This window comes from Trichoplusia ni, chromosome 18, assembly GCF_003590095.1.
Source record: "Trichoplusia ni isolate ovarian cell line Hi5 chromosome 18, tn1, whole genome shotgun sequence".
Lineage (NCBI taxonomy): Eukaryota > Metazoa > Arthropoda > Insecta > Lepidoptera > Noctuidae > Trichoplusia > Trichoplusia ni.
In genome coordinates this window covers 2,551,348-2,570,469 of record NC_039495.1, presented here as the reverse complement: position 1 = coordinate 2,570,469, position 19,122 = coordinate 2,551,348, and the positions used below count along the sequence as shown (strand labels likewise).

General features: G+C 33.1%; 1 protein-coding gene and 1 non-coding gene across 3 annotated transcripts in view; both read left to right on the top strand.

Annotated features, from left to right (window-relative positions):
• LOC113502811 overlaps positions 1-19,122 on the top strand; it is a 71,492-nt gene that overhangs the window by 2,418 nt on the left and 49,952 nt on the right. For both annotated transcript variants that reach the window (XM_026884512.1, XM_026884513.1), the window contains exon 2: positions 17,855-17,877. The gene's annotated coding sequence lies outside the window, so the exon portion shown is untranslated. The remainder of the gene's footprint in view (positions 1-17,854; positions 17,878-19,122) is intronic.
• Trnam-cau lies at positions 17,251-17,323 on the top strand. Its single transcript has one exon. It is a non-coding gene; the product is annotated as a tRNA-Met (tRNA).

Here is a 19,122-nt window from a genome sequence, read left to right as displayed (position 1 = left end):
ATAATAAATAAAATGGCGCATTTAAACAATTGGCGGCAACTCTCTTCTGTCAATCACGTCATTTAAAACAATAAACAGGATTTTAAAACTAGCAAACTGGCTGGGGACATGCGTAAATTTGTTATTCACGAAGTTTAACCACTTTCCCTTATGTAACTTGGTAGTTTATGTAAATGAGAGACGAGTTAATCTCCCGCCACGCCTCATGGCTGTAAGATGATATCACATAATGCCTACTCTTGGGTACCGTAGCGGTCGCAATGCCCAGTGATTAATATTGCTAAAATTCTTGTATAATGTTACTGGAAGTGCGAAACTAATTTCAATTTTAAAATTCACTTACACTTAATGACTTCGTTAGGTGTTATTTTTATGAAAGTGAAATTAAAGTGCTTCAACGCTTACAGTTTTCGTTACAAGAGAAATTAATTAGGTTAACGCTAAATAAACGGCTTTTAAGTCCGTAAAAATGATAAATGTGATCTAAAAAATCGGACGCTAACTTTGGTAGTCAAAATAATACATATTACATACCAATCATCTATCATTTCGGTACACATGTTTGCTTTAAACTAGTTTAAACCAATGTATTTTATAGAAATAACCTAAAAATATTCTGTCTTGAAAATACCTATTATTTCGTTTGTAAGCCTTGCAAAATGTCCACAACTTACGGAACCACATCTCAATATTTACCTACTGCTAGGATGCGACATTACTCAATATTACAACAACCAACCTATTTGTATACAAGACCGTAGCTTGGCGACATCTCGTAATAATTCGTATTGTTGTTAGTCGTTACTGACATCTTCGTAATAAATAATAATGCCACCCCACTGTGCTTAACTACAAGGCAGGGCCCCACTTCTGCTATTTACAACGGCCGATGAATGAATGAAATTTGGCTTAAAATGACAATTTTCGTATTTTCTTAAGCATTTTTCTACACATTAATTGTAAATTCAGCACGGGACGGTATACTCAAGGCCAATACAGTTAACTTCCAATTATTGTATTGGCAAAATACTTAAGGAAATAGGAATAATTTCAAATTTAATCCAATTGCCATTCATTCATCCGCCATTGTAAAATAGCAGAATCGGGGCCCAGGCTACATGCGAAATAATGTGGAGAAAGTTGCTGACTATGAATTTACCTTTACAAATTTATCAAATCCATATTTTCTCCAATGTATTCCGCATACTATAAACGGTGTCTTGCAGTATCTGCAAGTCTGATAAAAACAAAATATTAATTTAACCACCTGTCAAAAGTTAATGTCAAACACTTTGATTTGTTGTTTGCCTTTCGGTCAACCAATCACAGTCGCTTAGTTTTGAACTTTTGACAGCAGATTAAACTGATCGGCCTTTTCGGTAACCACTAGCTACCGCGATCAAAATAAGTTGTTGAATCTCGTACCTAGTCATTTGAAACAAGAATCTGTTATAGTTAAACTTAGGGCACTCTTAAATAAAATGAAGTCATGTGCAAAATGTGCTTAGCCCGCGGGTGCGGCCGAAGTAAGCAGTAAGTGAATGTTAAATATTAAAAGTTCATACCTAGGCAGTTCATAATAAACCCGATACCTATGTTTGTGGTTTTAACTGTGGTTTATACACTAGAATGCGGAATAACTTGTATTTCTCATGAAATAAAAATAGAACACATAGCTATTGAGTTTCGTTGCGGTTAATTTAGTCACGTGGGACAAAATAATTGTGATAATCATATTTTGCGTATCCATATGTTAGTAAAAATTGTTCTACAATAATGCCCGTGTTTCATCATCTGGACAATAGTTACAAAAGCCTGAAAAAATATTCAGACAAGCAGTAGGTAATACTTCTCAGATCTGACTACTTGACATCCTGCCAAAAACTAGAATTTGTATAAGTTAATCCCGTTACTTATAATCAAATTATGTTCTTTATAATTTTCCATGAGAAACTACCATGTTTACCGTGACTTGTTATTATTTGCAACACCGACTTGCTTCCGCCATCATTGATTTCTCTTTTTTTTTTAACATTCCTTACGGAGTCAAGCACAACCTACAGGTACCGCCTACTTAAAGAAGGTTGGTTAACATGAATAATTATAATTATTTGTAGAGTTAATTGCTAATTCCAATACGCAATAAATATTATGACGATACATACAAGTGTATGAATGTAATTATTTATGTTAAGAATGTAGGTTATATTTCTTAATTTATTTTTAAATGTTACAAAGAGTATTCACTGCTATAAATAGTAATGGTTTATAAAGATTAAAATAAATGGTCTATTTTACGTACAAATCGTTGTTCAGTCGTAAAAGTCATAGAAACGTATTTACTTATAGAGAAATAATTTTCAACCAGTTAGCGATTGATAGCAAAACAATTCAACAGGTGTCTAATAACTAATATTTTATTTTCTTTTGTCGGTCCGTCTATAATCATTCATGAATAAAAATAATTTAGAAAAATATTTACCTACAGTAGCTAACACTTCCGCCGCTTGTTCTAAAGCCAATCGATTGTTCATACATATTAATGTTCCCATACATTCAAGTCACAGATCTCCCATACTTGCAATCAATCGTTTGTGTTGCCAGACAAAAAATATCGAACCCCGTTACATGTGGCTATTAACTGTATAATTAAAAAGCTGAGAAAACAATGGCTTGAAGGTAATGTTTGAATAATACATTAATATCTATCACCCCTGAGTGCCTGTTTTAATAACTTCCTCCATTTTTTAAACCGGTTAAAAAGGATGTGTGTGTGAGTTTTTATGGTTCTTCGCTAAAAACCACAAAAAAATTGTCCCACAATCACTCAAGTTTAGATCATATTTATATTTAAGTTGCTTACATAAAGTTGCTTAATAACAGAATATTCATATGGTATCCATCATTCGAAACTCACCGCGCAAAATGAAAAAGTGTAAGGATCGCGCGTCACTTTAAAATAATTTTAAAGTTTAAATTGTAAATAATCGCCATCCAAACGTTCGTCTTTGAATTCTTTAAAGTCCTATCGTTAGCGGGCAGCGATCACCCAGAAGCATTGATTTTCCAATATTTTTAACAAAAGCAAGGTAAGTACGGTTTTGTTGTATCCTAGCAATATATAGTGTCCCATAACAACTTCCCAATACACCTACTTCTTTTTATCTCTGCACCACTCTTGGTTGACTGATAGGAAAAACTCAGTCCGAAGTCACACCGCTTTTCGAGTGTCGGTGTGAAGAAAAAAAGAAGAAAAATTTCGGTTCCTCCCTTTTTTCTCAGTCGGCGGACACCCCAATCGATAATCCCGCCTTGTATTTGTTCCCGCCAATCGCTTTCGCTATTGCCTTATAACTATGTAAAGACATACCATCACGTATTGATTAAAAGCAGTACGCGAGAATGCGCGATTTATGTGAAAGATGTCTCTATCTATCTTTACGACTTCAGTGTCCACCTAATACTTATCTGTGGAATCTAAACATTCTCTTATTTTAAACAGAAATACATGTCTGATTGCGCTAGTTATATTAAAAACATAAGTAGTACTGAAGTACCTGTATTTAAAGGGGGAGAAAGGTGGGCGATACGGGGAGGTGTCTATGTATAATTGACCTTCAAAAAGTGCTACTTTGTAGCCTAGTTTGAATAAATAGATTTTGATTTTGACAAAAAACTTCTTAAGGACACAAGCATACTTAAGACTTTCCATTATGTGTTTAAAACCACGTCAGGGATCAACTATCTGTTATATTTTTGAGCGACAAATAAACAAAGAAGATTCCGCATATCTACAACATTCTGATCAATTCTGCTTATCTGCCCAAATACTTCAAACTGTCTTCATATAAATCTACCTACCAAGGTTTAATATCATACCAAAAGACTACATGTCTGATACATATTACATCCATACATCATGTAACAAGGAACTTTAATTATGATGAGCTCATACGCCTCGACGTAAGACAGCATAGAACCTTTAATGATTACCACACGACGATAGTCATCTGTTTCCTGATTGCACGACTTATGAATAGGATGAACACAGCATCATGTTGTGGAACACAAGTTTTGTACTAAAGTAATACAAAATGAACCTTTGGGTTCTAGATATAAGGGTGAGCGATTTTATATCATTTTATTTTTAGTGTAGGTGTTGTGGTGGACTGTACTTCAGTTTATAAAAAGTTAACGTTTGTTTAATGATTTCTTTATGTGTATTCTTGTCTTCGATGTAATGAAAAGAATAAGACTCAAAAAGCGTTTTGTTAAGAGTTTTTGCTCAAAGGTTGTCGCGGTAGAGTTGTTGGAAATCAGACGTAATGACAAGTTCTGAATAGTATGTTACGACAGAACATTTGTTTTATTACAATAAAAATGATATGATAAAGCCACTTTTTTAAACAACCATTTAATTTTGACGAGTACAGTATCCATTCAACTCAAAGAGGAATCAATGAAAAATAAAGAAATATGAAAAATCCCTTGGAATACTGAGACGCAAGCCAAGAATGATGTTCTTAAATGTTTATCTACCTCCACTGTACAACTTAATCTCAGCGAGAAAGCACATTTGACAGTTTCAACTATTTAATAAGTATTTGGCCGCAAAGAAAGTATCGCGTCCGAAAAAGGTTGTATTCACGTAAGCATTGCGTTACCTTTAAAAAGTGAACGCGGAAAATGTTTAGCATCTTTAGCAAACCAAGTGAAATGCTTAAAACGTCGGTTGCCGAAGCTAATCATAGTAATTATACAAAAGTAGACTGTGAGAGAAGATTTGGTCCAGGAAATGGGTACCTACTTAGCGCTTAACATGCGATTACTAAAGAAAGTATCTTGGCATTTAGTACTTGGATTTATTTTCTACTGTTTTACACATAGTAATTTTTTGGCAATCAAGTCGGGTTTCAGTAAATGTTCACCTAGTTTTCGTCTAATCTTTCTCTATGGAAAGAGAACACCTTTTCGTAAAGATATCGTTCGACATGGCTGGTACTATTTTCATGTATTCTACTTTGTGAATATCTTAAAGTAACTGAATTATTATTTTCCTAATAAAAATAAGTTACTAAAAATCTATGAATTGTAAAAGCAGTAGTCATAATAATGTGTTCAATATATCCTATAGTAGTACCTAGATACAGTAACAGTCAAAGGTCTAGATGTCATTAACATTGAACTGCGAGCCCTTGGAATATTGCCAGGATATGTAACAGCAACAACGTATCCTGCGATGTCTATGCACTTTGCGTTGACGAACAATGTAAGTAGTTTTTTTTTTTTCCTAGCTTTTCACGGTTAGTGTATGTATGTAGTTCAAGAAACTGTGTGCGTGTTGGGAAAATCGAACGTCAAATAAAATGTCAAATGTATTTGACGGCGATGACAGCGCAAATTAGATGTACCAACTGTCAAATAATTTAGTTTAAAAAACTGGGCAATCAATTATCATTGGTAATGAATAGATGACCGTCAATGCTTTTTGTAAAAAATAGTTGGATTATTTTAACTCTCATGTAATTTTAAGTGACTACGAAAGTATATTAGTATTTACCTTTATAACAGATGTCAAAAAGAATAATGTCAATTTGCCGTGGTTAAAACACAAAACGTTATTACAAACGAGCAATTATTTCAGTAAATTTTAATAACAGAAACCTTTATAAACAACTGAAGGGCGTAACTAAATAACAAAGTACATAATAGATAAATATTACCCACAGATTGATATTGCGAAATCAAAGTATTGTTTGAAATTTGTTTTGTTTCTCACAAATGTTTGGCTACAGTTGGAGTTTCTATTGGCCAATACTTACTAAAGTAGTTACTTTTATCAGCTAAAATAATGTATTTAATCTTTATAATTGAAACTTATTTTGTATTGTAATATACAACTAAATCCGTTTTTTAATCGACTTCAAAAAAGAGAATGATCTCAATTATTTTTTAAGTCCGACAATGAAGTCGAAGCTGTGTATAAACAGAATTAAATAAGTATGTTCCAAATAACCTACAAATCGGTGGCAGTGTTAGTTTGCTGTGTAACAGCCAAAGCGGCTTGAAGGTTGAGTAATTGCCCAAATCGAATGTTATTTCCCATAGCATTCACAATAATTCACATACTATATGAAGCAGTTAAAAGCACGTATATCACGAAGACAGAATAAAAGTGCGGTAATCTTATAGCCATAACTTTTTTATTGACATTACTATGTATTTGACCTCGTACCAAAGACAATTATGTACGATCATAACGTAAAAAGCAACATTTCCAGAGAAGCTATTACATTTTTTTCCTTAGCAATTAAAACTGTCTCAGATTCTCAACACTTCAAACAGCATATTTAATCTTTATAACATATTACCAAGATTAGCAGATAATTTTAGTCGTTAAGTCAAACGACATAATTTTCGCGCCAACTATGACAGTGACAGATGACTTGTCATTTACAGAATGCAATTTAAATCGGCCATTACTTTTTAAATAGCATTCCTGCATACCATATGAAAATTGTGAAATGGCGTTTATTTGAATTTTCACATATTACTATAGCGGAACTTAAACGAGACGTTAACAGCCAGTTATCCCAGCGACAGAGATTACACAAGCAGTTTACCCGCCTCATTTTGATGGCGGCCATGTTATAAGATGGCGCAGAAGTTTAACGATGGTATCTTTAACTGTCAACTTATTTATTACATAAAAGTACTCATTTGTATTAGACATTATGTAAATTATAGAGTGCTAGTACAACAAACCCTTTTTAACTCGACTAAGGCAACGTCTTACTTGGAAATCTGAAAACGACTATTAGCACAAATTAATGAATATTTTAAGCGTGGTAGTGTAAAAGTGGTACTTAGTAAATAGTTAAAATATACCTCTATTAATTTTATACAATTACTGTCAACGTTTACTTTAATTGATCACCAGAACTGAACTAACTTTCGTAACATTTTTCTCGTCCGCCATTTTTTGTGTGTTGGCGCATGCGCGGTGACGCAACTTGCCGCTGGTATGCACAGAACAGGTTTGCGACCGCCGTATAATCCGGAATTACTGGAGTGGAGTAGAAGTGTGCTTTAGTTGATTAGAACTATAAAACTAAAATGTTTTTGTAATTAACTGATTAGTGATTATTTTGCGTGGTTGTTAAAGAATTCGGTAGCAGTTAGTCTGTGCCTAGACTGAGTGCATAAATTTATCTGTGCAAGTTTAAAACATTCTTAAGATTGTTTTTTAAGAATTAAAAGTGTTGCTCACTAAATATCTGTTCACATCAAGAGATTCACAGTTCCAACAAATTAAAAACTTTTTACTCATTTTAATGTCCTTATAGACCATTGATTCGATTTGACCAAAAGAGGCTTTCTCTAATCTTTTCGTAGAAGAGTATTTATGTAAACGCAATAAAAAAAATAACTTTTCAAATGCTTTTTTTTAATCCTATATAAAAAAATACAATAGGGTGACCATTATTTCGAAGGGAAGTTCTACTCCCGTTTATGATTATTTTATGTAAATGTTACTATTGTCTTACCACTGTATTAAATGGGTTTATCTAACACTCACGACTGTTCACGAGTATGTTTTCTGATCGTGGCCATTATTTTAATGGTGCCCTACGCACGACCTTCGGAAGCTTTGAAGCATTAAAATCGAAACTTTGACATAAATGTTCGTTTGGATTGTGTAAACGTGTCTCTTAAAATGCTCGAAAACTTACTAAACTTAATGTTTCTATAGTAGCAGTCTTGGTAAAGCACAGAATTAACGTCTATTCGCCAGTACTGTGGCTAAAATGATCTTCTGTATGACATACTCCTTGCACTGATGGTACTTATCTCAATAATGTCATTGGAGTTCAAATTCTGACAGCAATAACTATACAATATTTCTCTATCCCTTGCTTAGCTGCTAGCCAGTGAGTACATAATAATATTATATTATAGTATTGCAGTGTTTTGTCGATTCATTTAACTTTTGGACTATTAACAAACTAGTTACTGACGAATATTATTTGCTACTAATACCGGCTATCTTATCCAAGTACTAAACATTACTCTTAAAACCACACATTGAATGCAAGGCAACATTTTTTCCAACAACATTTTGTAACACGACACAGAATGCCGGCTAATGACAAACATAGCAAAAGGAATTGTGTCAGCATTTTAATTAACTCAAGTTTTTATGTTTCGCAGAGTCAATACAAATATAGCGTAATGCCAGACTATCTTATTTATTTAGATTGGAAATACAACTATTATTTAAAGGTGTGTCGAGATACGGACATATTGAATGTGACAAGCTCACTTTGATGTTTTGTAAACGTTTTGTTTGTAGCAGAAATGGCAGCAATATCAGCAATTTAATGAGTTGACACGATCCGGAACTGTATTGACTGGTTTGCGTCAGAAAGGGACTTGTTTTGTAAAGCTGCTGCTGTGGGCTGTGTTCTTCACATTCTCAAAAATAAGGAACGTAAAAACATTTCTTTGGACACTAAACGTATAAAAGAAAAAGTCTAAAATCCAACCTTTTTACGCTATCACATTAGTATGCTAAATGTATCATTGCAGCTTAGTGGATCATTATACCAGTGGCGTTATGAATATTAATGCAATGCTAATTAATAAACATGTTACGTTTTATCGCCTATGTAAGTTGACAGTTCCGTTTTCTCGTCACCAATATCGTGACAAGCGTTTTTGTCATGTTTTTTCATCGTTTACAATCACAGCTACTATTTTTAAATAACTGGTTATTCTGGAAGCTGTCCAATCAATACCTACATACCAATTTTGTATCAGAATGAGTAAAAAATATAATTTATTGTACTTAAGTTGCTTTTTGCGGGCTACAGGAGGTTACTATAGCGTAAATTAATAAAAAAACTTGGTTCGTTTCCTGCTTGCATGTGTAATTGAGCCTGTGTACCTCGAAGCACTAGTTGGTTCTCACATTCTTATGAAGTCAGAATTCTTCTTTTACATATAAAAGGGCCTATTATAGCCAATAATCGATCTAAATGTCAAATTCCGAACCGCTACTGAGAGCAAGAACAAAACATTTATCATTTAAACAACAGAATATCGGATTCTGAATTAGAAACAATATTCTAAATCCCAATCATTGGAATTTGTTCACCAATGCGGACTGGCAGGTTAGAACTGAAAACAGGTATGAGAAAACGAAAACCTTAAGACAAAATTAATGCTGGCTATTGATCACAGACATTCAAATCAAGAACAAAACAAAGAAGTACCTAAAAGGTATTCAAAACGTTCGGGTCAAGTCGGATGTCAAGCGCTCGTGATCTTCTCACACACACATATGTAATGTACATACTTATGTAGATATGTAGGTACTACATGTACACACAAGGCTGACATAACGAGTATTAAGCAGTAATAACTTGTTGAGTAACATGTGCCCTAGAAGGTCTGCAGGTGAAGAGATCTCGCGGCCTTGCGGATATGGTGTTTAGATAGAATCGTGTTTATCGTAATTGATGGTATTTTGCTGAGAACGTTCAATGTAGGCGGTTATTGAAACTACTATTCTGTTCTGAACAATTATCATGAAAATTTAAATCGTCATTAAGCAATATATTGTTTAAGGATGACCGAAATAACAAATGCCTCTTGTCGAATTTGACATGATTTTATTTATCACTTTCACATGTCCATTTTGAGAACTCTGGAGACGACACTTCCTATGTAACTGCCGCTTAGACTACATACAGCCTAAATTTCAGATAATTCAATTTGAGAAAATAATCATTTGGTCGGCTTTAGGCTTCATTTTAACGACAAACCCTAAGAATGGGGGCAGGTCGTGGAACTATGTGATATCATTCAGGTAAAATGACCTGGAGCATGCCAATGTCAATCCAAACGTGTGAATAAAGCCGCACGTTCCGCTTTAATTTCTGACCTTTCCTTTACTTATGATCTAAATAGGTTGAAACTACAGACCTTGCCATATGAGTAACCGTTTAAATATCAAAACTTGATATATGTTTTACATTTAAAGTTACAAATCTTTAAAGGAGATTAATTATTTTTTAATTACTTATTTATTTCATTTCGGGCCTTAGGGTATTCTGACGCAACTTCAGATACCTTTTGACAAGCAAATGGCAATGACTAAATGTCTGAACCGGACCTGATGGCCTACCAACATCTCGTCTTACCTTAGTGACAATGTTGTATCCGAGGAAAAGAGAGAGAGAGAGAGAGAGCACTCTACAGCATAGAGCGGCATTATTTTTCTGCAACAACAGCCTTCTTATATAGACAAAGTGATAGGCTCTCGTATTAATTGAAGAATAACTTCCACCTTTTCCTTGATAGCATTTATAAAGCTGCAATTATCTTCACAAACAGCACAAAACTCATTAAAGCAGTCAATTGAAGCGTTGTTAATCAGGTACTCAAAATGCAAGTACACGCACTCATAGAGTCTAATAACGTGTGAGGAAAATTACAGCTATTAACAGATCAAAACCATTAAATATGAAAAGAGAATCGGAATAATCTGCATACTTGTAACGTTGCATAATGTGTGTAAATTATACGGTTTATGAAAATATTAATATGTTGACCCGCCTATTTGACCTCAAAAGGTGATTACGAGCTGAGTGTTTGATATGTTTCGATGTGGGTTTATTTTTATGACATACAACTTGTATAAAACATTACTGTTCGCTACACACGTTCATTTTAAATTGATTTAAAAGGAAGGAGGTTCGGATTTCACTGTAGTGACTTTATAACGGTAAGATAAAAAACTATTTTTGATGGTGAGCCTTTACCAACTTTCGCTTTAGGTACCGCTTGTGGAAATTTTGGTAAAGGCGACAAAAAGTTGTCTGTGTCCTTTTTAGCGACACAAGCTCTACGTTCGTCTCTATGCTCTGTTATAAGCGTGAATGCTGAAAATACTAACAAACGGATTGATTTATAGTTATAGGTGTCAAAAGCTGAGGAGATTGATTGACTACTTTACTGATAATTTTAAGAAGTAGTAATAGGGCTTAATAAATCTCTGAAAATATATTTTAGTGTAAAAATAAATCTCGCTATAAACTCTTCAAGCACTATAAACGTGGAAACGAGACCAAGCGCAGAGCAAGGCATCACTTTGCTTCACAACAGCAACAACCTTTTTCTCTACCTGGGGAATCCTCGAAAGGGACTTCTTCCGGCCTCTAAAAGCTCTTAGCGACTAAAACCACCAAAGTGCTGCATTTTTCCTTTAATTCAATGGCTTAAAGAAAAACGATGCAATCAACAGCACCAACGATCCCACTTCAAGATCTCATTTACCTTACCTATACAGGCACACATGTCATGTTGAGACGAAACCCTCAACTCACGTTTAGCAGGTAACCCAATGTCTGTATTGCGTCGTTTCCATGCAATCTCGATAGGACCTTACAAATTAATTTACCGTGAGGTCGAGCAATGTCGACCGCTGACGTCGACCCTGACTGGTTGGTTAAGGGCAGTTTTATTTATGTGATTTATTTATATCTGTTCCTACGCTTAAGACTAGCTGAATGCCTACCATTAATGTACGGTATTGTAGTTGATTTCAAGACACGACGTAAGGCAACGTCTCTTTTTCCCACTTGTAGTAGGTGTAGCCAACATGTCGAATATATCTATAGCCTAAGAGAATAGAAAACTTCATAAATAAGATTAAAATAAATATTACGAAGTGTTATGTAGATTTCTAGAAATACAAACTTACATAAGTTATGTGAATTTCAATATTCTCAAATATATTATGTAAACGAGGAATAACGATTTTAGATTAATGACAAAAAAAAACGAAGAAGAAATTATAAACAGGATTATCCTTAATTCTTGAGTCCCATGGCTACCCTACTTAGGGAAATGTAAACACTTAAAGCCTTTGCTGTACTTAGCGTACTTAACAGTCTTCGTACGTACTGTACCTAGTGTACATTACTTACACAGCATGAGCCAGCCTTGGCCACTGTTTACGAGAGCTATTAACATCATCAGCATGTCCTTATAACGTAATCGATTGACAAAACTGAGTGACACAGATACCCACTTAGGTAATATTTATTATTCAAATACTTATGCCGTACTTCGAAGGTCAGTTAGCAATAGAATACATTTAGCGAATATTAAAGCCCTTAAGATTATTGTGAAATTGAAGTATGATTGTTATGCAAGCATTTTTTTTGTTTTGTGGAGTTTTTCGAAGAATACTTATTCGTCAAATGAGAATTCGTCAGTATTATGCTGTTGCAAAATTAACCTTAAGGGCTTTGGAATAAAGTTGGTGGTTATGCTGCGTGCTCGACGAAATTATTTTTACTAGTGATAAAAGTTGGAACTAAAATTCATAAAATTTAAATAGCTTCTTCTGAAGCAATGACTGCGCTACTAGCGCCACTCTTGCCGGAAAAGATAAGTTTGTAGTACTCTAGTACCGATTCGCAATCGACAGTACATTGTTTTTTGTCTCGTCAAAAAAGGATGGCATTCATTAAAGTTCTACAAAGAGTTTTTATTCACTGCAAAAACTTCGTCTTTTGTTTTGAATTTAGAATCGTGATTTGACAGAATAATAACAGTTGTTTAGACTTTGATGAAGTGCCGGCGCTTTTTGTGGCTGTCAATAACCTAGCAAATACTCAACATTAGCTTTTGCCCTTGTGTTCGCTTGCTTTTAACTAGTTCTTTTGGTTATAAATGGCCGTTATGTTTTTTGAAGGTTAATTAATTCTAGTGTGAAGTTTTATCAACATCTTTTAAGCGATTTAGCTATTATAACAGACAAATTTTCATGTTTCTTTGGCCCCTGGCTTTAAAGATCTATTTCGTATATCGTAGTATCCTCTCAATCATATCGAATGATTAATTTTATAGTTTTTATTATTTGTATCTGTATGTAACCGTATCAGTCACATTCATGTAACCTTCTTTAAAAGCTGACACATTTATTTAAATGTATTAACTAAGAAAAACAACATTTTCTGAACACCAAACATTTTATTGCTCAAAGTGCCATTACTCAAGTCAATGTATCGTTTTATCCGCGGTTTTACCTCAACCTGCGACGTAATCGTGAAACTTAACATAATAAATAAATAAAATGAGATTTATTTGTTTTTAGTGTGCTAAACGATAAAAATATTCTGTATCTACTTAGTAGGTCATTTAGTTGCAAATTACATTAAAGCACACAAACGATTTATGGGGTGGCAGTAAAGTCTTAACCATTAGTTACTCTTAGAATCGTGTAATAAACTCTGTAATATCAATTAATTTTATCGTATTATACCCAAGTTTACCGTAGGCAGTAGAAGTTTGGCTTCAAAAGCACCAAACAATCTTATAAATGCTCTCAATTTATTCTTGAGTGACTTAAGTCTCAAGTTTTGTCTTTATAAAGGCCTTATAAAACATATACATGTTTAATAACTTTACAAATTTCTCACTCTTTTTTAGTAAGAGATGTCAAAAAAAAATCTAGCCCGACTGTACGCCGATTGCAATTGAACTGCCATCAGACTGCACGTTTGGGTTGCAGTTCTATTACAGTCGTGTCAACTGCATTCATACTGCAATTTGCGGTTGGAGTGCAGTTGATAGTCCGCATGACTAGAGTCTTATGGAAATCTAAGCATAAACTAACAAACATGACGATTTAATTTCCGACGTTCTGTTTTTACATCAATTCATATTAGAGGCCTAAGTAAATTGCTTAATTTATCTATAGGCAAAAACAGTTGTATCCATGTAATACTTACATACATAAATATATTATGTATGTATAGGCATACATATGTTGATAAATAATGAAGATGACGCAACATAGGATGTGTGGGTGTTGGAAACTCAGGATATTGAGATGATTATAAGGACAAAAACTTGAGAGTTGAGTGGTTGTCATGAAGCTTAGTAAGATGTTCGTGAATATATTTATATGATTATTTACTGTTTTTAGTCTGTTTGTAGAAAGATTATTAATTTCTCTTGCCTTGGAATCTGAGACACATAAGGTGGTAAAAAAGCTGCCGATATCCATGCTCTCTTTTTTTTTGGTCTTTTAACATTCTGTTGATGGCCGATGTTAAAACTTGAAACACTATTGCTATTTAAAACTTATTTCCTAAAGCACACACACAACAACACCCTGTATCATTTTTCTTAATTTCTATTTAACTTAATCTAAAAAAACCAAAACCAATTCTTCAGTACCTATTTACATCATCATTATAATATTTTTCTATTTTTTTTGCCTACACAATAAAAGTAATAGTATTAAAGCGTTTTCAATAAACCTTTTTAGAATTCCGTTTAAATACTCCTTAGTTATTTTTTATTTATCGAACGTCAATGGAAACCGCATTAGAACGTAGTTTCAAAGATGGCGTCATCCGAAAATGGCGCGAAACTGATATGGGAACTCGATTACTGCAAAATAGGATTTATTTCTAATTTGACGCATTTGGACTGTGATTGGATAGATTATGCGTTGCGTTAGGAATATGCGGAGTTAATAATAGTTTCCTTAATAACCGAACTGGCGGCGAAATACTAGTATTACTCAATTACTCATGACTCTGTGGAATGTCCGCCATTTAATTTGGTTAGTGGGGTAGATACGGTCGTGTAACACCGAATATTTCAAATATTTGTGTCCATTAAAGTTATGATTGAGTTTTGATAGCTATTTCGAGACAATTTATAAATTTTGTTAGCAGTGAGTGCTTCTCGTGTAGTTCTTTGTCATCAAACTTTGATTTTGAATCATGTTCCACGGGACTGCCGATAGAAGGCGAAGGCAAAACATGTTTTTAGCCTTTAAATTATTTATTTCTTACAATAAAAGCGAAAGCTTACTGCATACTTACAACAATAATGCAATTTTAATTTATGTTTAGACAGCTAGTCATAATTACTCAAGGTTAGTAGTCTTCATTAACTTTCTTATTTGATCTATACAACTTGTTATAAATAATTAGTCCAACAAACAAGTCTATGATTCACTTGAGGCATTCGGTATTTCTTTTCGTTAAAGGCTGTCCCGATAACATTGACCTTTTGTCACATTTACATGTGCACATTCTGATGCGTGCCAAATGTGATCATGACAGATTTTCTTCGAAATGTTTTGTAATACAATTATACAAATTGGTTGCCTGCTAACAGGCATTTACACACGCACTGCGAAACAATTTCTATATGATGAAATGAAACATAAGATTAATTTAAAATTCAATCATGCGTACTTAACACGCATGTGTGTAATCGTAGAGATGATTGCGATTGAATAATAGCATGTGTATCTGGCCCATTGCTGGGCAAAGATTACGGTAACGATATTGTATAACCGTGAGAAAGAAAGGCGTCTTTATAAACATATAGAGAACGAGAACTGAGGTCCAAGCATCGCTTTTTAAGTAAAATAATTGCATTAAGATAAAAACGAGTATTGGCTTTATAAATTAATAAAATGTTTACAAATAGTGTTATATTAATAAAAGTTATTAAGAGAATCCATTATGATTGAACAAACTATTGGTCCTATTGAAGTTGGGGAAATGCGTCAATTCAATAGTAGGAATTCCGATTAGAGATTTCGTTTTGAAATCGTATTTTAACTACGATTTTTTTTCTATGTCTGCTTGTCCTGTTCATATTTTCAAATTAAAAATTACAGTGTTTTACATATCAGCAACACAAGAGACGTATATCAATTGTCTAGGAGGCCGTAAGGTTTATTTCGACTGCAGCTGACATATAAATAATTTAAAATGACAATATTTATACTAGGTATTTGCACAATAAACTATTTTATATCATTTTGCAATACCTTAAACACTGATGTAGCTGAAAGATGAAGGTTCTTTGCACCGGACTTGATTTCCTTCAATTTTCTTGTATAAACTGCACCTGGATTGTAGAAGTACTTACACTTACACACGTAGGTACTTTACAGAGCTGCCTATTTAGATAAACTTAATAGGAGTAGAAACTTAATTTCAATATAAATCTAATCTAAACTTATATACTAGTATCTACCTATAAAAGTTTTCTACGTAATTTTCTAACCTTATTATCTGGCTTCCACGTTCTATAATTTAAATTTTATCTGCTGACAAATAAATGTAGGTACTTTACATGGAAATGTTATAGGAGAATTTATTTATTAAATTATATCATAATCGCAAAATATAAAATGCAAATGACTCAAATCTTACTCCCAGTATGTAGAATTATAGTCATATTAAAATAAAATAACATTAATATTATGTTTTCACACTTTTCTCTGACAAGCATTAGAAGTCGCGAAACACGCCGATTAGACGGTCCATTAAATTCTGAAACAATATTTATTTATAACTCGCATAAAACAATAATCTTGTAATCGATATTGCACACTAGCCGGTGACAGCACTTTCTAACCAATAAGACAATACGTCACTAGGAAACAAAGATGGCCGACATAATTACCCTGTGAAAGTGACATGTTGTTACGTGCACAGAGTTCGATTTATACAGCCGGTACTGACAAGAGTTCGTTTGAAATAAATAAATTAAACTTTTTAGCTTCTATTATAATTTTATACATTTCAATTCAAAGTTTAAAAGTCATAATTGAGAGTAAATATTTATTAAGTTATTTAAAATTATGTATGTATATAATTTTACACAGATGTAAAATGGATGTTAGATAAGCTTTTTTTTAAGCTTTTTTTAATAATCTACCGTTACTTGGACCGATTTGGGAAAGGAAAAAAGTGCCGCGGCTTGTTGCAGGTTTTTTCGCTTACAAATCGTTATTTATAATATTCTGTAATGCAGAAATAAATAACGTATTATAAACACACGCATATTTGTAATTTAAACACAGATTATAATTTGTCAGTAATAAATTAGACGTTTCAAAATGTTTAACTCGCAGTAAACATGACAAACTGCATTCCGAGAATCGTTTGGGGCTTTGATAAATCTTTAAGTTAGTTGAAATTTAGTATTTAATTAACAATATCATATTTCATACTCACAGCCGTACAGTAAAAATTGGAGTTAAAAATAAATGAATAAAGTAACAATTTTTTTTTACTCGTTATTGATTCTCGTAACATGGACGAATGCGAATTGTTGAAGAAAATGATTTTATTTTTGTATGCATATATTCGCAAAAACTTCATGTTACAAACAGCTATTTTAAAATTGTAGTCACCAGCCTCGGTAGCGCAGTAGGCAGCGCGTAAGTCTCATAATCTTAAGGTCGTGAGTTCGATCCTCACCCGGGGCATTTTTTTCTTCTTTCTATGTTTTTGTTATTATTTTTCTTTTTTCTAATGATATACAATTACTCCCAACTTTTTCTTATTACACTAGGCCATGAAATCTGTCCGCCTCTTGTTTTGTGTTGCAACGATCAATCTATACGCACCTGGCGTCGATTGCGAAATGTTAACGCGTATGCAAATCCCATCAGTTTGAACAATGAAATGTATTTACAAATCAGCCCACGTCTGTATCACGGTATCTATTTGTTTACATTCATAAATAGTAATAGAACCTGTAATTAAATCGCTAAACATTTTCACAACTCACAATGTGAGCGACATTCCACAAATAGATTGCTGTCAAAATTGATTTCAACGCCATCTATTGACAAGTAGATGTAGTACTGTTCAATTATTGAAATTGTCAAGTCGTAATTTAAATGTATACAATAGGTAATTTATCATTTAATTTAATGTATGGAGACATTATATTACATAATACTCTTACAACTCCATTGGCAGTAAATTAATTTACGTTTTTCTCTTTGTTGCAGATCGTGTTGGATAGAAAAAGGATGTAAGTGTGAATTTTGTTTGTAATTTATTTCGCTCATTGTTTTTTTTTATCTTATTTAATCTAAGGTAACACAAAACAAGAACCGTTATGTTATCTGTAGGCCATCTATCGAATTTACAAACGGATGGTGTTAACTTCTTTTGAAATAGTTGTACAACTTAGGACTTATGTAATTTTACTTATAGTTCTTATAGCAATGGATTAAGGTTGATTTTCGTTTGATTATCAATGTAGCTTGCTGTTTTGGTGTAGGCTAACAATATTCTTAAACGAGTTAAGGTCAGTCTAAGGCCAGATTTATTCGCGTTTTTGTATATGTACTGTTTGTTTTATTAATTTGTTTTGCTGTGACGGAATTTTAAAGTACGTTTCTTTTTTTAATTATTGTTCTAAATATTGGAAGTTTTTCTGGCACTAATGTATTTTTATTAAAATAAATAGCTGTTGCCCGCGACTTCGTCTCTGTGGGTAGAAGATATAAGTTATGATTCATAATGCCCTGTTTTTTTCACATTTTCCATTGTATCTTCGCTCCTATTAGTCGCAGCGTGATGGTTTATAAAAAAAGAAGAAGAAATAAAGCCTTCCTCGATTAATGGTCCATTCAACTCAAAAATAATTTTTCGATTTGGACCAGAGTAGTTCCTGAGATTAGCGCGTTCAAACAAACAAACTCTTCAGCTAAATTAAATATTAAATATTAGTATAGATCATAGCTGCGACGATACGAATAAAAATGTTTTTTTTTAATACAAAATTTAAAACGCACAGAAAACATTTTTAGTGACAACATTTTATATAAACTAAACTGCATTGCTCAGTCATTTTAAAAATACTTTAGCTCATAATAACGTTTTTCCATCATCATTTAAGTTTATTATTAACTCACACGTTGTACGACGGTTTTTATGTCGGGTCAAACAGCAAAGGTTCGGCACATAATTATATGTTTATATGTGTAAATATTGAAGATCTAATCGTATGGGTAATGACTAAATAACTTTTATGATTACTACATAACCTTGGCCTTATTAACTTCTAGAAGATGTCTCAACTTTAAATTTTCTCATAGGAATATTTTTTTTTGTTTAATTGATTGGGTTTGGCAACGGAAATTGGTATTTGTTACTTAAAACAATTATTGAGAGACTATTATAAAGTGATGGATCGAAATGTTTCGATGAAAAAAATACATCATTCAATTTAAAACATATCATATTACAAAAAACACTTTTTAATTATGAT